The following is a 23,839-nucleotide window of genomic DNA, read 5'->3' on the forward strand; positions in this document are numbered from 1 at the left end:
TTTACCGAATTCTGTCTTTGGTGAAGGGTTATGGCAATTTAAGCACTGTTATAAAAGTGCAATCTAGATAGGTAGGTAAAAAAGAGAGATTAAAAGTTCCACAGCATTCACAGTAACTTGGTTGTGAAAGTTACCAAGTTACCAAACCAAGCTGTAGGTATGTTTATTGAAGAACACCCAAAAAACCCTCATGTGATGTGATTTTTCTCAAAGTACCCTGAGTGTGGTGAACCCCAATGGATGCTGCTGTGCTGAGAACAGCCAGACTCACACTCAGTAGCCTCCACTTCTGAACCATGCCACACCACCAACCCATGGCCATGCTGGCCTTGAGCAAGAGGGTGTGAAAGCCTGCTTTTACATCATAGATAATTGTGATGAATTTTTTTTGAATGCCATTTCATAAGCATATTTATTTAGGCTTTATTCCTTCTAGGCCTTCAAGAACAAGGTGTTCCTTAATCCAACCCTCTTGACATTGTTATTCACCTTCATACTCTGGGAAAAACCCTTTCTTCTCATGTCCCTCACTCTTTGATACAGTCTCAGACAGTAGGATATCCATGGACTGCAGTTTGCCTCCCAATGATAGTGGAAGTTCCCAGCTCCAGCTGCTGCCCAAGGACAGGGTTTTCCTCCCTGCACCTTGGAAGAGCTGCAGCCCTGCCTGCTAATGATGCACTGTTCAATAGCATCAAAATGTTTTACACTGTGATGAGACTGACCAAGCACTTTGGCTGGCTGAGGCTGTGGGTGAGAAACACCCCCAGGTGTCAGGTAAGAGCAAAGTGGTGCCAAGGCCCTCAGATCTTTATTTCTGACATCTGAAATTATACCCTCCAGGGCTGCATCCTGACAGGAAGGGCAGGAGTTTGTGCATAGAATTTTTCAGGAATGTCTCCTTTAGTTTTAATGATCAGGCATAATTGCAGCACAGATTTTGAACCAGGTACCTGGAAAGTTTCGAGAAGCTCAATCAAAACTTTTGTAGTTCATCTCAAGGACTAGCACTACAATAAATGTCATTCTCTAGTTTATAGTTCCAATCCTGGAGCAAGAGCTGACGATTGTTAATTTCTTTCTTTCTTTCTTTCTTTCTTTCTTTCTTTCTTTCTCTTTCTTTCTTTCTTTCTTTCTTTCTTTCTTTCTTTCTTTCTTTCTTTCTTTCTTTCTTTCTTTCTTTCTTTCTTTCTTTCTTTCTTTCTTCTTTCTTTCTGCTTACTCATTATGTCAGCATATTTCATTTCTGCTGCGCTTTCTGAAATCAATCTTCATTTTAATGTATAGCTCCCTACTGCCTTTTTTGCCAGTAAACAGATGAAGATTTAGTGTTGGCCTCTAATACACTGAATCCATTTATGATAGTTTACATAATCAGATTTTCAGTGCACTGTAAATCCATCTTTAAAGGCTTACATTGCTCCAGGACTAAAGTGGTTAAGTTTCTGAGTTGTTTTTCATAATTTGTGTACAAGTCATCATTTTAAGAAACAGTTAAGATGCTATTTTGGTGGGGCTTTAGCACGTTCTATGTGTCATTGATTATTCTTTCCCCAACAGGGAATTTCTACAACTAATGTTATATTTCAGAATAACAACTATTTTGCTCATAAATATCTTCCAAGCTACTAAATGTCAAACTTTCTTGCAGCAGTAGGATAATTCATCTCTTGAATATAGTGGTTGACTTGTGCAATTAAACAAAGTGATGACATTTCACAGGGGGGAACAAGCAAAACTAGCCAAAACCTTAACTTGGAGATGGGGTGGTGAAAATATGAGGCAGCTCTGATGGGAAGCAGGAATGCACTTCTACAGGCTGCCCATGGATTTTCTTCAAGCACATGGCAGCCTGCTTTTAAGCTCTGCGGAGCATCAGGACTAACAGGAGCCAGACACAAGCCTGGGTGTAGGGCAGTGCAGTCAGGGCTCTGAAAGGGTCCCTTCCTGCCGTGGAGGACCAGGCTTCTCCAAGCACAGAGGTTTACTCTGCTGTCTCCTTTAGGGCCACAACAGCCCAATGGTTAGAGCTGTAAGCCCAGTGGAAGGGTCTGGCAGCCACTGCAGCAGACACAGAAGAGCCTGCCCAATTTACCTAGGGATGTGTTGCTTCCCTGATGTGGATTTTAGGCTGCTTCATCTGAGTTAAGGCTCAACAGACACGTGTGACCTTGCAATGAAGAATTTGGAGGGTGAAGCCCCTCAGCAGCTGCCAGCCAGGCTGGAGCATGGAGACACAGATGGGGATTGCTTGCATTTGCAAGGATGGGTCTGACCTGCAGCTGATCCTTTCCTGAAACCTGACATTTCTTCCTCTCCAGTGTGGGGAGAGCTATACAGAAATGCAACCATTACACAAGCTGATTTTATAAATTGATTGCATAAATCAACAAAATTTTCTCTTAAGGAAGCACATTGACTTTCGTTCATACCTTCTCACATAAAGCAGACTCAATACCAGCCACTTTGAACTTGGTTTATAACTGTTCACACTGGGGTGTTACTAAATCATTTTAGAAGCTGAACTAGTGTGGAGAGTGAGAAAATTGCACTAGGATGTAGCTTGTGAGTGTGGATAGATGCCAAAGTGTCCAAGTTCAAGGCTGGGAGATAACAGCTTTCCAATGCCACAGCTGCTTTCAGTTGTTCCCTGAGATAGCACTACATTGCAAAACTAAGGGTAAAGGAGCAAATGATAATATGGATTTAACTGGAGCAAATCCAGTATAACTCCCCTACAGTTGGGTAAGTATCATTCTGTTTACCACATGCCAATATGCAGGACTTAGTCAAAACAGACAGACAAATGTCTATTTTAAAACATTTGGTCCAGGTAAAACTCTAGGTTTGTCCTGGAGATTTATTTTAAGCACACAGAATTGCCTAGATGAGGAGCAAACTATGAAAAGAAACAGGTGGTGTGGAAGGGACAGAAGAGAGGAAAGAGCTGGAAGGAGCCAAGTCTGAAGTGAAAGTTTGGTGAAAATAAGTGAAAATATTTGCACCCCTGAAATACTGAATGAGAAAAAAAAATCCCAACAGAGCCATGTAAGCTTTAAAGGGTTCATATGGCTCATGTGGGCAGCAAGCACTGCCTATGGATGCTGCCCCTGACACCCTGATACCAACTGTGTGATGATATTTATGGGACTTCAGCATGAGTTTTTTTCTTTTAAAACTTAGGAACAAACCTACAGGTTAAAAACTGCGGCCCCAGCACATGATTAAAGTTATGCCGTTCTCTTCAGAGTCTGGAAGTGCTAGAAAGAAGCACAACTGTGCTCTGTGTGTGTGTGTCCTCTGTTGAGTGGCCTTTAACCACACACATGCCAACAGCCCAGGCTCTGCTGTGCTGGGCTTTCTCCACTCTTTGACCTCCAGACACCTGTCCCCTGTAATTATGGGCTGTGGCACTCTGCTGAGTTTAGCAGGGAGGGCAGGTAAGAAAACTGTCTGGGAAGAACCTGCTGAATTTACGGAGCTTTCAGGGCTGGATGGCCTCATAGCCACTGAGTGCTAAATTGTTCTGTTAGATACAGACATAAATTCTTCCTAAAACCTCGAGTAGTTTCTTTTCCTGGTGTCCAAGACTTTGGCCCTAGAACTGAGAAAAAAAAAATTACTTAATTGAGAGTAATGTGATTTTTATCAACCAGGTGGAAGCAAAGGAGAAGGTCAGCACCCAGCAGTCCCTGAGCTGCCCTCTTTAGTCCCCTGCTCTATATGTTAAGCCATAAATTTGCCCTTACACAACAACATGCAGATTTCTCCCTTGCATTGGTGTGAGCTGGATGTAACTTTGTTCTCTGTCTGTGGGATGTGAACTGTGCTAAGGAGTAGTTACAGCTAAAGCTGTGCATGCTTCTCTCAGGGTCCTGCACTGCCCTAAGGGTGCTGCAGGTTGGTGGGGTCCAGGTGGAAATTTTGATTGCTTACTGTACTTCATTTTCTGAAGCTTTTCCTGTTAGTTGTTGGTTTTTCTTGGGAATAGTGTGTTATTTGAGATGGTCTCTAGAGGACTCTTCAATGTGATTGGGGCATAACAGCTGTAAAAATCCATCTGCCCACAGAATAATTATTATATACTGAGATATTTTTTTATTATGTGTTCATTTCAGGAGTGTTTCTAACCAGATATGGATCTGGGCTAGATTTCCAAGCTCATGCATACTTGAGCTTAAAAGTAACCCAAACCAGGCTGCATGGTCAAGGACTGAATATTCAGTCATGGTCATGGACAAGGCTGAATATACGAGTTCTTTGAATGAAGGAAGAAGAAAGATGGGCTTGGATAAAAACATGTATATGCAAGAGAGAAAAAATAATTGATGGAGTTAGAAACTGTGTTGTGCAGCTCTGGGCTCATCCCTGTTTCCAGCTCCAACATACACAGAATTCCCAGCTTTCCAGAAGAGGCAGGCACAATGTGTTTATGGATTTGAATAGTTTCTCTGTGCAGAGTACTCCAGCTGAACATCCTTAAAGTTAGACTCCTTTTGCAGAGTTGACACAAGGGGACTGGCTGTCCTGGGGGGTCTGTAATAAGCCATGTTTACTGTGAGGTTGCTGGGTGCAGTCTCATCTGCACAGATTTGTAGTGGAGCTGTTACAGGAGTGATTGTGGGATCTGCATTTTTGCACGTATGGAAAGGTGGAGCTCACATTTCTGCACAAGGCTAACCTTGAAAATCAGAGCTGGAAGGAAGGAATGTGGGAAGGAATTCACCCTGCCGTGAAAAAAATGTGGATTTTGATAAGGGAAGCACCATCAGTCATTGCCTAGTGAGCATGAAACATATTCCTGACACAGTGTATGTAGCAGACTCTCTGGTATAACAATGACAGAGCAATGGCACCCTTTATAGGAAACACCTGAAAGGACTTAGGCTGCCGCTCTCAGGATGCTGACCCACTTGAGCAGCTCCCTGCCTGGGTAGGGGGCCCCTCAAAATAAAATATCTGCCCTGAACACACAGGGAGGGAGTTAGTGCTGAAAGAGGGATGTGCAGCTGGCTGACTGGGTTTGGAGCTGATTCTCACCACGTGTATGCTGAAACACCCCATGTACATCTTGAAAAGCCTGTTGTACCTAAGAAGAAAGAGAAGGTGTAGGCTGGATGTCCTCCTCTATTTGGTTCTCTAATCAGGTAATGTATTGGTCAGAAACAGACTACAATATCCCAAACTGAAATCAGCTACTATTGGGCTATATATTTTAAGGTAAAAAGCTGACATACAGTCAGGATTGGCAAACCAGTCCTTGAACCCGCTCAGTCAGAAATATATAACAACAAATTCGTGGCAGGAATTTCAAAAGAATGAGATAAAACACAGCCAGTGTGACAGTATTTATGCTCTTTCTGTTTGCTGAGCCCTCAAGGTTTCTCTCTTCTCCCCAGCCAGATTATCAAATTTAACATTTAAAGTGGAAGTGGCAGTGCTCCTGTAATTTCTTGACACTTTTAAATGCATGTGTAAGTGTGATTTCTTAATCAACAATGAAGCTGAGCAGTTTGCTGAAGACGTCTCAGTAGAAAGTTTTTGAAATTGTATTTATAAACAGATAGCAAATCTCTTCAAATCCATAATTATCTGTCACAACTGATGAGCACTGAAAATATCTTCCAAGATATTGTTAACCTTTTAGAGCTGTTGGAGCTGTGAGTTGTTATACCTTTGTTACTTCAAACAGGAAATGTTTATATGAAGTTTCTATTCACCAGGTGGTTCTGTGAACCAGATTTAAAGGAAAGAGCAAACACTGTGAAACTGTGATGAAGTCTGGAGAGCTGGTGAAAGCACACTTGCACAGACAGCATAGATCCAAGTGTGAGACAACCTGTACACTCCTGTGGGATGTTCCTTAACATGAATGGCAAGCTGAAAGCGATGGTTGTCTGCCTCAAATGCCAGCTGTGCCCACAGGCTCATCTCTCAGCACTTCCAACCTCTGAGAACTCCAAAACATGCTGAATAAGCTGTGGGCATCACCCTTTCTAGTTCTGGCAGAGAAGATGGGAGGTGGGAAGGAGTCTGCTTCATACCAGCTCCTTCATATGTGGATTATACCTGAGGCAGCCCTGTGCAAGCCCAGAGCAGTCCCAGCCACCCACATCCAGAAGGACCAGTTACACAGTCATCAGAGTTTTAACATAATTTCCTTACATTTTTTAACTGCTATTAGTACCAAGAGCAAAAATGCTGTCCCAGCTCTTGGATTTTTGACTGATGTTGAGACTGTGAGAAGGGAGGATGAAGCAGTTCCTGGTGTCCTGCCCCAGTGGTCCTCAGCAGAGACCTCTTTGTCTCTTTCAGGATGGGTGTTTGGGGAATACCTATCCCTTAATTTCATCCAATCTGCATAATGTCACACCTCTGACACCACAGCCACCCCCAGATACTCTGAGCTGTTGGCCAGACACTTGTCTAGCTAAGTGTGCCACTCCTGTCACACCAGAGTTCCCTTATACCCTGGATTAGAAGCTGGTCCAAAATATGGCTGCTGGTCCAGCAGCAGCAGTGGGAAATATGGAGAAGTGATGCAGCATGGTTTGATCCTGACATTGACCTGGAATGGCCCTGGTCAGATCTGGGATCTGAGCGTCCATCATGTAGGAACGTTGTTTCAGGAGCTTTTAAGTAGCTCAAGCTAGTCACATGTGCAATATGAGACCCTCCAATGTATCTATTTGAAGACTGTCAAAAAATAGACTCTGAAATATATTAGTGTGTATTTAAAAATGGAGTTACAGAAGCAAATTGCATCTCATAACAATGATGTTTCTGACAGATAAATTCCTCAATTAATGCTATTTGGACTTGCAGTAAAAAAGTGAAAATGCCAGCGGTATCTCTTTCACGACCTCACTCTTAAGATTTTAGATAGTAAAATAACTCAATATTTTAAGATAATTTCCCCCAGCTAATCCTTGGCCTTGAGTATGCCACAAAAAACATTCCAGTGTGTTCAAATAATGAGAACTACTGATGGCACTAAAAGGAGGAGCTCAGCATCAAGGACAACATCCAGTTTTATCATGCTCCCACACAGCCTGCTGAAGATAATAAAAATAGACTACTCCAACCAGAATTTTTTGTTCGTCTCTAGCATTTAAAATAATAATCTCAAAAATTATCCTGAAGGCTCAAGGGTGGCAAAGACGTCTACATAAAATAAATATTTTAATAGCTCATTTATCAAGTTTATTCCTGGCAGTCAATATATACTTTTTTTCCCCTTTAAGTTTATTTTGAACCATGGCTGTATTTACTTTGGTATAAGGAGAACTGCATGATACTTATTCTCCATTTCTGGGGACTACAGTCCAATGCAGTGAATGAAACACTAACATTAACAGTAGTGCCACTCTTTGCTCATCCTTTGGTTCAACTCCTGTGCTAGGCTGAGCAGAATAATCTTTCCCTTCAGCCTTCCAGGCTTGCATGGAGCCTCTGATTTGTCAGACTGAGCCCCCAGCCTGCCCCAGCTCCTGCTGCGAGAGGGGCACTGTGGCACACCCAGCACTGCCCAGCTCAGACAGAGCACAATGGCAGAGGAGGAAATTGAGGTCTTTGCAGTGCCAGACCATAAGACATTTATTCCATGAGGCAAATGTGGGTTTGTGGTTCAGGAAAACTTTTTGGATCTGGTTTTCTATCCTCTGGAGTTTTTAATTGCAAACCAAAAAGCTATACACAGAATTGTTTGGAGAAAAGGAGCTGAAGTCTTAATTTTAGACTAAAAATTGCATTTCCAGCTGGAGTTTGCAGATTTGTGACCTAAAGCTGAGGTGTGTATTAACACAACCAAAGCGGTGGCAAAAGCCTGTTTTGCATGACACCAAATCAAGGCTGAAATGAGACCTCACTGAAGGCAGCAGCACAATTCCTGTGGTACTCAAGGACCTGAGATTTTCTTAGGAAAGGAGGTGGATGAAGTTCAGAGGTGAACAAAGTTCAGAGATGACTGAAGTTCTTAGTCATGTCTCTAGTGAAGCACAAGTTCCTCTGGCTAATCCCCAAGGCAGCACCACACCTCTTGCAAAGGCAGCCCTGCCTGAGGGAAAACTCCTACCATGCCTGTCATCTCTGTTTTCCATCCCTTGGGGATGAGTTCAGGGGTGCTGCCCAAAGGGGGACCCCAGAGGCAGATGGAGAGGGACATGGGCAGAGAGCAACTCAGAGCACCTCAGCCTTCCCACCTGCAGAGCTGGGGTAGTCAGTTCTCCTCACCACTGCCTTCAGCCCATGTGTGGGAGCAGAGGGGAATCTCAGCCATCAGCCCAGGTCAGGCTGGCACAGTGGGGCAGCCCCTCTGTCTCAGAGTGTCAGGGGGCAGGAGAGGGAGCAGGATCCCATGCAGGGCTGGGAGGCACATGAGGGAGGAACATTTATGTAGGTCATGTTGGTTCATAATTACTTGTTGGAGGGCAAGAGAGTGTGCATGGGAGGGGAAGGATGAAGTAGCAATGCTTTGAAGAGGGACTGCATTGCATTCTCAGGCTATTAACAAGGGCCAGAGTCATCCTGTGGCTTCAACTTCACCAGCAACAATGAAAAAGGCAGCGGTGTGGTCACTGCCACCACCTCTACAACACTCTTTGCTGCTCCTGCATTTTCTCCTTCTGCTAAAGCAGCTACTCTCTATGTGCTGAATCAGAGAGGATGAAACTCAGTAAAAGGCTGGGTTTTCATGGGGGTTTTTTTTGTTTGTTTTTATTTTGGGTTTTTTTTGGGTTTTTTAACCCAGTAGGTATTTTTCCACCAGATCAACCATCTGAACAGGTTTGCTCTAAGGCTGTGCTAGCAGAGCAGAAGCACTGGCACAGGTTGCGTGTGGAGAGAGCCCAGCTGAGCCCACAGCATACACAGAGGTAACTCTGGGGTGCTACATTTGAAGAGCAAAAGTCAGTAACTCTGGAAAACTAATGCCCCACTCATGCACATGGGAAAGAAGCACAAAGCTGATCCTCAGACAAAATCTTTATTTCTCAAATTTTTATAAATATTTTTAAACTTTTGGGTCTGGCAACTAAACGGTTTGTGTACCTTCTACCTACAGTTTTCCATAGATTTTTTCATTCTAATTACATGAGAGTTGTCGCAAGAGGACAATGTCTGCAATGATGACTAAGGAATGAGGAAGTTGACAGTAAAACAGCCACAAGTCAGTGAGGAGCAGTGAATTCACTGTGAGTGAACTGCAGGAGGGACAGGTAAGCCAACAGGATGACTGGCAGATTTTACTGCAAGGATGGTAGGATTCCATCCCCACCACAACTTTATTGCAGTTGGCCATAGTTCTAATTGGAACTAGCTGGAAATGGCCCTGAGTTGTCCCTGTGCTGGGTGTGGCCAGAGGCCCAGGGGCTGCAGCAGGAAGCAGTCACCTGCACACTGCTCCTGTTGGGGTTTTTCCTTCTGTCTCCAAGTTTGTCTTGTTAGCATTAGCTGGAAGTTCAGGGCTAAGGGTACAGCCCTGTCTCCCTATTTCCTTCTGCAGGCTTGTGTGTCCTCTGCTAGTTGGACACACAGTTCCCATGCTCCAAATTCAGTATTTACAGCTTGCTAATTCCCTGCAAGTTTCCCTGAAGGAGATGCAAACATTAATTGACCATGTACTTTGATACCCAAGATAAAAGTTTCCCTTGTCTACTGATTTTTCCAGACCTGTATGATTGCAAAAGTTTCTTCTGCCTTTAGGGATCACTGGGCCATTGCTTTAAGTGAGGTCTGTGGTGCACCCTCAGCCACAGCAGACAGAAATTCTCTAAAGGACGGCCACAACCAGACAGATGAGCTCAGCACATCATCACAAGGGTCTCCAGAGCTGGACATGGGGCTGAGTTTGGGGAGATGTCCCCTACCTTCCCATGGCAAGGTATGCACTGCCCCAAGGATGCAGGATGTGGCTGCACAGAGAATGGGGAGGAGGGACAGGGAGGAGCTCTGGGAATGAGGGGAGGAAGCGCATGGGGCAAGGGTCACAAGGGAAGGGTGTGATTTGAGGCATGACAGGGGTAGAACAGGCTTTGGGGAGGGACAAGAGGCCCAGGGAGGGAGACTGGAGGGTGGAGTGTTGGTGTGGGACGTTATGGGTGAGAATATTTGGTGGGTTGGTGGTGGTTTGAGGGAGGCAAGAAGGGTAAGGGGGCTGTGGCAGGAGGGTCTGTAACAGAATCACTCAGGCCAAAGACCTGAGGGAAAAAAATTCCCGGCCTCTGGTCCAGCAACAGAGTGGTTTCAATGGATTGTAACAAGCTTTCTTCACTGGGAGTTGCCACTTCAGATGTTGCAAGGCCCTTGGCACCCACCCACACACTGCAAATAGGAAGCCATCCTGCCCGTGCTGGAGCCCAGGGCCTGTCATGTGCAGGTGGAGGGCAGGGGGCAGGAAGAGGCTCTGCAGAGCGTTGGGATGGTGCAAGTGCAGCTGCCAGCCCTGTGCCCGCAGCTGTGGCATGCCTGGCACAGGAGGAGGCTGAATGCACACTAAGGGCCGTGGGGGGGGCTGTCACCCCTGTGGGGACGTAGTTCCAGGCAAGTGGACAGTGCAGCACTGGTCTGACTTCTGCTCTCACCCCCTGACATTAATCCCCCACCCTGTGGCTGATTTCTGGACCCAGTCCAGCATTTTGTGTGTCTTGCAGGAATTGGCAGGCTTTGAAACTGCAGCTTCCTCACTTGGATGGGTGATGAGATGATGAGGATGACAACTGTGCTGGAGGGAGGGATTTAATGCACCCTCCCAGTACCTCCCAGCATTGTATTAGTCACAAAGGTCACATCTACTAACAGACAGAGCTGAAATGTGTCGCAAATGGGTCACATGTTACCAGCTTCTTGTTTCCACTCTAATTCATGCTAGAAGGGAAGTACCATAGTGTCAAACACTTCCTCTGGGACCAGGAGTCTCAAGGCAGGGAATGCTGCTCCCATCCACTGGTTAACAGGAAGAGGAAGGAGAGGGGGGAAGCTACCAAAAGATTTTGCCTATACTATTTACTACTATTTGCCTAAACTACTATTTACCTAAATTCCCCAAGGGGATAGGAGAGCACAAAGTGAAGCAAGAAGCACTCAGAGAAACTTTTCTCTTACTGCCATTGTATTTACAAGGAGAGAGCTCTTGTAGATCTTTTCCCATGTGAGCCTTCTAACCAGACCTCTTCAAATCCCATGTTGGGCATCCATGTGTTACTGCCTGTCTACACAAGCTAGAATTGCCTTAGTAGTGGGAATGAAATGGGAAAAATCAATTCCTAAGGAGCAAGTCCATAGGGCAAAGGCTTGGGTTGCTGCCTGAGGAAGAGTTGGCAGCAGCCCCCAGAGCTGTGGGAAGAGGTTACCTCCCTGGTGGTGGTACAACTGCTAGTACTGCTGTGTGGTAAACGAGATCAGAGATCTGAGCTGGCTGGAAAAGATTTTTATTCCCCTCCTTTTTTTCCTCCTTTCAGCTGGGTGAGTTTTCAGTCAGATCAGTTCCCTGGGCCAGTCCATGGTGCAGCTGCATGTTGAGTTGTGAGGGCATGATATGAGGACAGCACAAAAATAGACTGAAGGCACAGACGGGAGACACTCTACAACAATGCTCACCAGCTGCAGCCTGAATGACCTCTGAGGCTCCTCCTCCCCAACAGTTAACAAAAGCTCTGTTAGGCAATGTCTTCAGCAATCCTGAGGCTCTGCACTGGGGAAGAAATGCTCTTCTTCCAACATCTGTTCACGTGCCAGCTTCCCCTCCCCATTGAATATGAGCAAGAGGAGCAGATGTGCTAAGGAAGACAAACAGGAGGATGGATTCTGAAAAGGTGGTGGAGATCCACAGATGTAATATTCTGCTGCCAAAATGCATCCTTCAATAGTGGGGATCAAGGACTGGTCCATGTGGAGAGGCACAGCTTTGCAAACTGTGTGTCTGAGCAGCATGCAGGGGAACAAACATAATATAAAGGTTCACACAGAGATGTCAAACTGCAGTGTCAGAACCAAAGTGCTGCAAGTTTTCTTTCTTTTTTTTTTTAAATCTCAATAGTGTAAAGAAGAAACAGCTTGAGTTGCTAAGGGCTAGTGTCATCAGGCTGAAGAACAGATCCAGGTGGGGTGAGATATTTGTAAAGTTCTTTGTGAAGGGCTGTGAGTCCATCTGTGCATCCTGTCCAGGATACACTGGAAAAAATCTGAGAAACACTAATAAATTGTGTGAGAAGTGACATTCCTTGGGTCTGAGAGGCTGGTTTCCTCATAAGGAATATGTTTTACAGGAATCTTTTCTGAGCCCTAAGCTGAAGGACATTTTCAGCAAGCTGCTTGCTTGTGCATTTCCCAGTGCACAGCTGACGTGAGCAGACATGGCACGTCACAGCCTGGAACGATTTCCAGTCTCAGTGCAGGTCAGCAGCTCTGCCATGTCTGCAGAGCAACTTGGCACATTTCTAGTTTAACCCAGTTAATCAGATCAGCTTCTTGAAATGATTTTTTTTTTCAGCACTCCAGGAAAAGCAGTCTACTTCAGCTGAAAGAATAAAAGACTCTTCTCTCAAAATACTGACCATAATGTGTGCTCTTATTGAGAAACTTCTTGGAGGAGTTGTAAACCAAACAAATCAAGATCAGCCCTTCAGGAAAACAGAACCTCAGAACAGGAAAGGCTTATTTCAAAGTCATTACCCAAATAAGTGTTGTCTGTATGAGAAAAAATTGTGGTATTTAGGAATTTGCCCTAGAATGTGAAGCATTCTTCATTTCTGTGAAGAAACATATTTATTTTGCTGATTATTGCTGATGGAATAGTGCTTTGAGTAACTAATGAATAGTGCTTCCTTCCACTTGGATATTTCTTAAACTCACGTACCCTTAAGGAAAATTGTAACTCTTGGCCTTTTGGGGGGCTTTGCACATTGCCTTGGGGCCATGACTCTGTAACATCTCACTACCAGATTATATCACACTTGAAATGGAGGCAACTCTGCTTATTTCAAAGTGCTTATTAAAAAGATTGAAAAAAATAACTGCTGTAGGCAATACCTACAGAGTAGTTATTATTTAGGATATGGAGACTCTGCAAAGGAATATCTCTGAATGCAACATTTTCTTGGATCCAATCAGGACTGAAATAATTTGGATCTGGCTGATAGCTAAGTAACACAGATAAATTACAAATTCTGCCTGTACAGACTCACCTGTGCCATGTCTCCTGTTATCTTGGAGATACTCTTTGACCCTGAAACTCCTCCCTTAACTGCTTGTCTTTATGTCCCGAGGGCTTGATCAGTGGAAGCTTTGCTCCTGATTATATGGGGCATGTCTAAGCTCAGCCAAAGCATGGATGAAGTGAAACTGCAGCTTTTCTTCTGCCCCCTCATCTACACCATTGGCCTTTACTTTAACTGTGCTAGTTTCACGCAAACCCCTGACTTTACCTCTTGCTGTGCTGCATGCTGCCACCTTAGCTCCCTTTGGGACCCCTGTATTTACTTGAGTCTGTCTTATCTATTTTCATTCCAGGTAAGAACAGCTGTGCTGGTTTGGATCATCTAACCCACTCATCTACTCTGCCTGCCTCAGGGGCTGTAAGTAGATTTGTATCAATCAGTTATTGCTATTTCCAATGATTTTCAGCTCAGAGGACTTCCTGAACCTGCTGTGGCTTGCCTGTGGCAGGCACCCCTCCAAACACTTGAGAGAGCATGTAAGTTCCTTGCATCCTCAGGGTGCTTTGGAAAGGACCTCCTCAGCAGGTCCACGGACTGCTGCATGACAAACTCCTTCCTTCTGTTTGCTTGGAACTTGGCTCCTACCAGCTTCGTGAGCTGGTCCCTCATTGTTCTGGAGACACAACCAACACTCCATCCCTAGCCACTCTCTCTGTGTCACTGATGGTATCATAGCTTTCCCTGTGCTGTGTCTCACATCTCATATCTTTTCCAGCTTTAGAAGTCCTATTCTCCTGCACTGCTCCTTGTACAGAAGTTGTGTCACACCTTTGTTCACCCTGTTACTCTCCCTGAATCTTTTCCTGTCCTTTTCAAGGGCCCAGAACTGCACTGACCATTCAAGGTGCAGATACAAGATGGATTTATACAGCAGCACAGTGATCTTTCTACTTTATTGGCTTTTTCTTTTGTAGTAATTCCAAATATTTATTTGTTCTTTGACTGTTGCAGAGCCATGATTTTATATTTTCAAGAAAGTATCTACAGCAGTTCAACCAAGGCTTCCTTCCTGAGTAGCAGCAGTAAGCATGGAAAACATTATTTATATGTGAAGATGAAGGTGCTTCTCCTTAAATGCATTCATGGTTTTACACCTGCCTAGACCAAATTTTATTTGCCATTATTTGGACTTGTCATTCTCTCTCGAGATCTTCCTGAGGACTTCACCATCTGTCTTTGTATTCCCTACAAATAACTTTGTATTTGGACTTTGTAAGTTTTTGACCTCCTGCTCACCACACTTTGCATTTTTCTGTCTCTGGCTTCCCTCTCCTGCTCACATCTCTGCCTTTTCCTTGCTTTCCTCCAAAGACTCACAATACCCTTCAGATTTCTTCACTTGGACCCATTGTCCTTCACATTCATTGTCTGCAGCCTACAATCCAGAAAAGTCATACTCCTTTTTTTTGTACTTTCTACTTTGCCATGTGGTTGAAATCATGTCAAACAGAGCTGTACCAAACCTCCAGTGTCTGAAGGGAGATTGTGTCTGCTGAAAGGGGGAGAGAGAGAGAGGACAGGATGCTCCTGCCAGGCAAATGAAGTAATATTTAGGAATTTCCAGAAATATTCATGATGTCATTTTTATTTTTTGAAAGCTATAGAAAATAAAGTTGTGGGTTTTGTTAACAGGAAAAAGAGGATTTATTAGCCTTTTTTGACCCTAGTGGTTAGTCAAAGTTTGGATTGTTTCAAAATCTAGCTGTTTATTTACAAAGAACAGGCACTGGTTTCTTTGCTTGACATGAGGAAACACTTTGCTGGCAGCTCTGAGCTCTTTTCCAGCGAGGGCTGCCTGCAGTCTGTGCTACCCGGCAGCGCCCGGCTTTGTCAGCGCAGCTCAGCTCCCTCAGAACACTGTGTCATGTGCCCTCCTTTTGGATGGTGGATCCTATTGTTCCAGATAGTTTAATCCATAAAGGAAGTTAGTGGTTCCCTGTTGCCTAATGAGAATGAACAGGGCTGCAATATCTTCTGTTTCCAACAAGCTTCAGCATGATTTATGATGGAAGGAACTTCATAAGGAGCCAGTGGTCTTCCAGTTGTGTTGATTTTTCAAGAAGAAATCTGTCGGAAAACTCTCATTCTTTTCACTACAGAAAAGTTCAGTTCAGCATGCATTCTTCATACCATAGACAGCTCTCTGGAAGTCCTAGCAAAGTCAAGCCTTGCCGTAATAATAGCATGGAATTCCCCCACTAGATACAATGTTAGCCAGGCTCAAGACTTTCAGAGATTAACCTCCTGGCCAAGCTTCCCTGTTGAAAAGTTGGAAGTAGTACATTGCATCTTTCTTGTTTTCAAGGGTTTGTAAGTGGATGGTCTCTAATGAAAAGGTTAGGGAGACAAAGAGTTAATTTGGAAATCTGAGCTCGTTTTCTTGACATTCAGAATTAGGTGCATCATTTCTGCACTGCATAAAAGAACTTTCAATAGGTCTGTGAAATTCTAAAAAATGCATGTGGCAACAACTGACTTCATCTCCTGGCTCCAAACCTTTGCTTCTTCTCCATGTAGGAACATCTCTTGGTCTTTTCCAGTGATTTTTCTCATGGGGATGGTCTGATTTTCCTCCCTCCATTCAGACTGGTCCATACCACAGTTTGGAACACATCTCTGAACACCTGAGGTGATGTAGGTGTGAGCAAACCTCCTGTAGCCTGTTCACATTTTGAGTATATTGCCCAACTTCTTGTTGCCACACTCAAACACAGCCTTACAGAGCAGCCAGGTGCTGCCACTGCAATTCCCAAACTCTGCACGGTGTAGATTCCCAAAGTCATGGCCCAGCAGGAGGGCCAGCATCTCCTCCATAATCCAGGCATTTTTTTGTTCAGTGCCCAGGTTTTTTCTGAGCTGTCTGCTAGGACAACATGCTCTCTGCTCTGCTTCAGAGGAAAGAGCAGAGGGCTTTCTCACAGCAGCCTTCTGCTGCGTAATCTCACTGCAGAGGACGTAAATGCTTTTCCCCAGGAGACAGTGCTGCTTTTCTTGTTACAGATGCTGCTTCTCATCACACTCCACTTCATGAGAGGAGACATATTTTCAGCTTAAGGTGTGAATAAAGAGCAGAACCAAAGAAGCCCTCCAGTTGTGTGAGTGTTGTTACAGCATGCTACCTTCCATGGCAGCACAGCAGCTTCCTTGCTCTGGTGTATGTCAGCATTTGGATTACAAATTTACCAGTTTACAAGGGTAAAACAACTTGTCTTGGTGCGCTGTTACAGGCATTGGAGAGCTTTCCCTTGACTGCAACTTTGGTTATTACTCCTTCTTAAGTTTCTCTTTACCTTCAGCATCTCAAAGAGCAATTGTCTGCCCAGGGAGAGAGTGTCCCAGGCTCCCTAACACAGAGATGCTCTGAAAGTGTGGTGCATGAGACCCTTTTCCATGTAAGGAGACAACATTGAGACCTGGGCAGCTTTCTGCATATGTCAGATGTGTAAGCTCTGGGCTGAGACCGCGTTCCCTGTGTCAGACAGGACCTTCTGCACACCTGGAGGTGAGTGCACACAGCCCTGCTAAATCCCCAAAGGCTCATGAGCTTCTCCCAATGGTTCTTCGGTACATCCCCTGTTGCTGGGCCCAGGCTGATGGGAACAGGAGGGAGTGGGAGATGTTGCCCATAGAAATGCACTTTCTGCAGAAGCTGTTTATGCCTGCCATGCCCGTTGTCTTGCAGCTCTTTGACTCTTGTGGCCCAAGAGCCTCCAGAGACATCTCAGACCTGAGTGGTATCATCTTTTCTTTAAGGTTTTGTAACAATGAAGAGACACTAAACTCCAAAAAACCCCACAAACTTGAATTAGTACAGGCCAAGGAGTTACGATGAAACTACTCCTTTTGTTGGATAATTTTCATGGTCCTTGCACAAATATGAAAATGTAGCATGGCTTGTAATGTGTTAATTTTGTACTACAGTGTACTTTGTTAGAAACTAATGACCTTGCCTATCAGAAATTGAAATTTCCAATGGAATATGTGATTTCAATAGTTGCAGTTTCCAAAAAAACCCAAATCTTAACACTTTATGTATATATTTTTCATTGCATTGTCTAGTTTGTCCTTAATCCAATAATAAACCTATAGTTGTTCAACTCTGAGAAATATTTTTTTGTATCAAAAAGCTGACAAAATTCAGTACTTGTGAGTGAAAAAGTATTTCTGCTTTGATAGATTCAGACTCCACTAATGATTAGCTCTTGGTATGCAATAATTTACACCTTGTCCGAACAGGGGTTTTTGTAAAATTTGGTTTTTCATTTGTAATGCTTCAAGTCACTTGCAATATTACATCTATAAATAGCAACTCTTAGGTGAAACCCCCGCATGTAGATGTTTTATTTCAACCAGACAAATCTTCTGCAGTTTGAGCAGCAACTCAATGCAAAGCAGAGGCCAGGAGCCCACAGTGGAGGGTGAGAGGGGTGAAGGACTGCATCAAGCACTCAGGTAAACAAAATGCTTGTTAATCTTTGCCCTCGGCATGCAGCAAGCGCGAGGGAGCGAGCTCTCATCTGGACGAATATTTGGAGAGAAGTTGCAAACATGCTATAAATTAACACCCTTGTTGACTTAATGAAAACCTTCCTGCCTTAACAACCTGCCAGACAGGGGTGTGATTGATCTGTCTTCCCAGCAGTGCTCCCCCCCACAGAGGAAATGTGTGTACACTGTGAAGGATGGCTGGAAATGTGCAGTGGGAGCAGCTGTCTCAGCCAAAGATGGGCCACGTCCCCAGCGGTCCCCGCTGCCCTGGGTTGGAAGGGTGCTGCACCTCTGTGTGTGCTGCCACCACAGGCAATCTGTCACCAACAAGGACATAGCTGAGATTTATTGAAAGGAACTGTGGTTTAAACAAACCATAAACAGCCTCGGTGCTCTGTGGTTCAGCTGGACTCAGCTTGTGCTTTGCCTCTGAAGCTTCTTGTTACCAGGAGCCCGACTACAAAGACGTGGCTCCTTTCATGTGGTGTCCTGCCAGGCTGGGTCACAAGTGTGCTACTGAGAGCACGGGACTGCTCCAGCGTCTGCCACCGGGCCCTCCTCTGCCTCTCCGTGGGAGACACCAGTTCCTCTTCTTTATTATAAGCAATTCTGTGCAGTGAATTGATAAACCATCCAGCATCTAAGCCTTCTGGGAGACAATTATAAAGGTAATTTCTCTGTCACTTTTTTTGTGCCTCTTCTGTGGATCTGCATGTACAATCCCACCAAGGGCTTTGGACTAGAAAATTGTTTTGTTATAATCAATAAGTTTGCTAAAAATGAGTGTCTTGTTGTAATTTGTTATGTATTTTTGAGGGATGCTGAGAGGTTGTGGAGGCCATGCAGTGGGAAGCACAAGGAGGGCTCATGTCTCCTTTAGTAGTGGTCTGAATCTGCCCTGGTTAATTGGTTAATACTAATAAATATTTGTCACCAGCTTGGCTTGTAGGAGGGAACTGTGAGGATCAGTCCCAAGCATGGCTTTGCTGTCAAGAGAAGCTATTTTATATGCAGGCCTTCTGATGGTACAGGAAGGGTATTTTCTTCAGCTTGGGCTGAGGAAAAGTGAGGAGGAATAGTGAGAGGTGGTGGTGCTCATCTTGCTGATGTGCCCTACAATAGGTTGCAACCAGGACTTTGTCTTTGCATGGGATTTTATACTGCAAATAGCTATTTCATATTTGCTCTTTGTTGATAAAAGAAGACCATTTTAAAGAGCAGATCCCAGGCAGCAATTTCTAGGGTCCAAGAGCTGGGTACTTCTGAGGCTGCTTCTGGCAGAGTGAAGGACACATTGGGTTGTAGGGGCAGGAATAAACTTGCATGTAGGAGCTGACCTTTTGGGAGCTGCTTTAAAGCATTTTGACAGCACGCATTCCTTTCTCCCTTGTACCTCTCCAGCCTTTAAATAGCAGATTTCAGCACACACAGCTTCTGCTCCTGGACTCATGCATTTCGAGCAAGTGAATTTTCTGCTGTAGTTTTGCAGTTGCTCTGGGTTGATAATTGCTGCTGCCATTGTTGCTCCCCACCCTCCCTGCTGTGCCCAAGGGGCAGCAGCCCTTGTTCCCCATGACCAACTGCACAGGGAGGAACAGTCCTGGTGTGCCCTCCACACCAAGGAGGGCATTTCATGGAGATCTGGTAAGGCAGAAGAGAGGAACCAACAGGAAGGGTCACTGGTGTTCTGCTATGTTAGAGGTATTTCTGGTAGCATGGAGTTATGTCATTAAATGGAGAATGTACAGCAGAAATTTCAGCCATGAACCTTAGGTGTCCCTGATGTGAAAAGCTGTGCAAGGGCTTCTTTGTGTGAGAGAGGCTGCAAATGAAGGAGCAGGATACTCAAGGCAAGAGAAATTTTGGAAAACGTATGAAAAGGAAGCAGTTGATGCAACATTTCCTCTCTTGTGCAAGGGGCAGCTCAGCTCTCAAGGCAGCTTAACTCTGTGTAGGTCCCAGAGCCAATATGAGCAGAGGTGCTGGCACTGGGATAGTCCAGATGAAATCAGAGGCAGGTTCTCCCACCAATGTACCCCCTCACACATCTTTGGTTTTCCTTCCCTGCACCCACTATTTTTTTCACTTTAAGAAAAAATACTGTTTGTAATTTGGTTCACAATTTTGGGAGCAGGGAGAATTTTTTTACCAAGCACTGGTTTAGCTCCATTTTCCTGTGTTTCTGCATGGCAGTCTTGCACCAGGGATATTTATAGTGACAGTATTAAATCTGAGGTCTGTCATTGTGCTGGCTATCATGGCTGGCAGAAAGTCTGCCCTCTAATCCTACTTCTGCTTTTGCACCTCTTTCTCACACTCAGTTCAGGATGAAATGTTCACATTCTTTTCATGGCTTGGTTTTACACCCTGGTAAATGAAGAAAAATACACGTGCTATGTAATAGTGCTTGTTTGTTCCTCAGCAGATGTGCCCTTACACATGTAGAAAGTGTTTTCTATTCTCCAAAAAAAAAAAAAAAAAAAAAGAAAAAGAAAAAGGGAAAAGCAACTAGGAACCAAGGAACCATACCAACCTACCTTACCTGGTAGGTAAAATCTACCAGGAAGACAAAATGTCATCCTAACACAGCAGGACTGAGCCACAGGACAACTCCAGAATCAGATTACCAGCAGTGCAGCCCTGCCAAGGAATCACAACTTGCTGCTGTGGCTGCTGCCATTGGGGTTGGATTTTTTAATAGTGTCACTTGAAACGTGGCCATTGGAATAACCTGAAGAGAAGAGCAGGCAGAGGAGGGCAGTGGGCAGCCCTCCCACCAGGCTGTCTCCTGACAGCTCCACCTCTGCCTGCCCAATCCCTGCTGCATTGACACAGCTGTGTGTAAACATCTCTCTCTCCTCCTGTGTTCCAATAGAGCTTTTTCAGAGAAACCTCTGCCTTTGGCTGGTGAACAGCCAGAGCAATTCTCATGGCTTTTTCTGATCCCAAGGATGTAGGCTCTTCAGACCTTTAATGGGACCTTCATTGTCCAAATCCAAATATCTTTCTAGCCTTTCTCTATTGAAATGATGCACCAGATGTCCACATTAGGGCCATAAGGATTTGGCATTTGCAGACAGGCAGGAGGAGGTGCAGTGAAAGGAACCATTTTTCTCAGTTACAGACTCTGCTGAGGGCTGTGTTTATGTCAAGCCAGGCTCTCACACTTAGACCAGTGCAGTGTGCCATCCAGGGCACCAAAACACAGGGTGGTGTATTTTTCAGTGGATTCCACCTCTGTGGACTTTCCTGATTTCTGGCTGCTGCTCAGCTGACAGAAGTGCTGAGGTCCAGACCAAGCCTTGTTTCTCAGGTAGGCTTCTCCCATGTTGCTGCCCATCAAGGTTGCCCATGAGGTTTTGACTGGGACGTGCAACCACTGCTGCAAGATGGGGGGAAAACTGCAATGCTTCCAGATATATTTGCTTTTTCAGCTTCTGCCTGCTAAACTGGCAGGTAGCTGATGTTCATCCCTAACATGGACATCTGGAGCTTTCAAATGCTCCTCCTGTCCAACACAGCATTACCTCCCCCATCCACACCAGGCTGCACTGCCTGGCATCTCACCGGTGTGAACTGCATTGGCAGAACCCCCAGAACTATGTTAATATTCAGAAATGACACAGAGTATTGCTTGGGCTGGTCCTTAACTGTATGAACAGGGAGACATCAGTGACATCAGGGAGTGCAAGAGTCTCCCCCTATGCTTCAGGAAGGAGGTTTCCAATGGAAACAGCAATACCGTGACAGATGATTTTTCAATGGCTCTTTCACAAAGCAACAAAGAGAAGGAGAATTTGCCCATGAAGATAGAAATTGCCTGTCTGAGTGGGTGCACAGCATCACACCAGCAGCACTGGGTGTGTGCCTGGACAGCTGTTCCAGTTGCATTCCCTGCAAAGGGCTGAGCTCCCAAATCTCATGTCCACAGAAAGTAATGGAAAATTCTGTGTTAGGGAGTACATAACTTACCTGAGACCATACTCTGCAGAGACTTCTTAGCTTGCTTCACATTCATTTTCTGAATAGGAAAAAGAAAAAGGAAGTTATTTCTCTGGAATGCTGTGATGAATGCCATTTGTAAATCCTTTCAATTATTTTTTCCTATTATGGAAGCCTAGAAGGCCAGCGTGTCCTTTTTGTGGGGTGTTTGCAATCAGACATGGCCACACCTGTGGAATATTCCTGTCTTGTAGGTGATTTCTCTCCCCCTGCTGTGTCAGAACTCAGCCTGCTGGGCTAAAGCTAAGCATTTTGAAACAACCATCAAGTTTGTACATCTGTGCTTTTGTTTTTTTTTTTTTTTTGTTTGGGTCTCCCCTCCCCCCAGTTAATACACAGAAGACTTCTACAATTAGCCTGACTTACCTCTTAGCCACTTCTGTTGGGTACTCGGGCAATCACTGCAGCTGCAAGGAAGTGATTCCCAAGTTTTAAAGGAAAAATGAGCCTGCCCTCTAGCTGCTGAGTGCACCCATTTCCTTGAATTTCCTAGAGCACTAGGACAGAAAGTCAGTTTTGCTCCCTCCCCTCACGCTTCCTTCGGAGCTCTCATGGTTCTTGTCCTGCCCAGGGGCTCCAGCTGTGTTTGCCACACAGCTCCTCTGCATGGACACCATCACCTGGATGGTAATTAACTGAAAAGGTTAATTGCAAAGCACAGCAAAGCTGGCTCTCCAAGCCACAGGGCAGCAGTCTGTATCATAATTTCACCTGCATTGCCTTTGCCATGGTGAGGAACCCATGCTTGAAGGGCAGGACAATGTCTCGTTGCCCCCAGGCTCTGGTGATGTGTAGCACCCAAGGTCAGCCACCTGGGTTTAAACCACCTATAGGATAAGGACCACACTGATGAGGGGAGAAATTATTGTTGTGGTGTCAGCATAGCTCAATGATTTTTGGCTGTGGTAAAGCCTAGCAATGGCCTTTCACAAAAGAAAGTAATTTTTCCGGTGGTATGAAGGAAAAAAATGGCACATCTTTTCAGAAATGTTGAAAGAGTTGCTTTAAGTGTTATAGTTTGGGTTTTTTACCTAGAAAAGTCAATTAATTTCTTGCAGAGGAAGCTTTCAAGTACTTTCAAGAGGAACTATTCTGTTTTAAAGCATTTGAAATGGAAACCAAGAAATGAATATTTAGGGAAAGTGGCTTCTTTTTTAATGCTGCCTCTGCCTAATGAAACTGCTGGAGATAACATGGGCCAGGTCCACTTCCTTTCTTTGCCCAGAGGGGCTTGGACAGCCATTGCTCTGATTTTGTGATGATAAAGTTCTTCCTTTCACAGAGCAAATGCACGCTCTGTGTCTTCTGACAGGCATCCTGGCTGGAGCTGGCTTGTCCTGAGGGACCATGGTGCTGGTCCTTGAGGGCTGTCCACTGAAGGACAGTGTCACTGATGGACACTGTCCACTGAAGGACAGTGTCACTGAGGGACAGTGCCACTGAAGGACAGTGTCACTGATGGACAGTGTCACTGATGGACAGTGTTCACTGAAGGACAGTGTTCAGTGATGGACAGTGTCCACTGAAGGACAGCGTCATTGATGGACAGTGTTCAGTGATGGACAATGTTCACTGAAGGACAGTGCCACTGATGGACAGTGTCCCTGATGGGCAGTGTCACTGAGGGACAGTGTCTTCTCTGTCTGTGATCTGCTCTGCAGACACCATCTCACTCTGCTGGCAGCACACTGGAGCTGACTGGGGCACACAGGCATTTAAGTAACACAGGGGTTAGGCCACCTTGTTGAAAAGGGAGCAAGACAAATCAAATTTCCACTTATGGAGGCAAAACTTTGCTCTTAACCAAAAAAATTCCTGTTTCTTGGAGAAATAGCCTCACTGAAAGGCTATGGTATAACACCCTCTGTCTGAAGGAAAATGGCTGTAGGGCACTCAAAGAGCAGCTGTTGAGCTGAACAATAAAATCCTCCCTGACCCTTGTAAGAAGTTAGAAAGAGGGAAAGAGGAAGACCTCTTTAAACATTTCTGATTTTTTTTCTTCCTTGGAAAATTAGGATTTCAACTAACATGAACTTTGTGGTGGGTGTCCGCCATCACTGAATGCTTCAAAGTAAAATGTACAACCTCGTCTCCGCCAGATATTTAGTGAAGGCCATGGGCCAGTTGGGATAAGG

The sequence above is a fragment of the Melospiza georgiana genome, chromosome 4 (genome assembly GCF_028018845.1).
Source record: "Melospiza georgiana isolate bMelGeo1 chromosome 4, bMelGeo1.pri, whole genome shotgun sequence".
Lineage (NCBI taxonomy): Eukaryota > Metazoa > Chordata > Aves > Passeriformes > Passerellidae > Melospiza > Melospiza georgiana.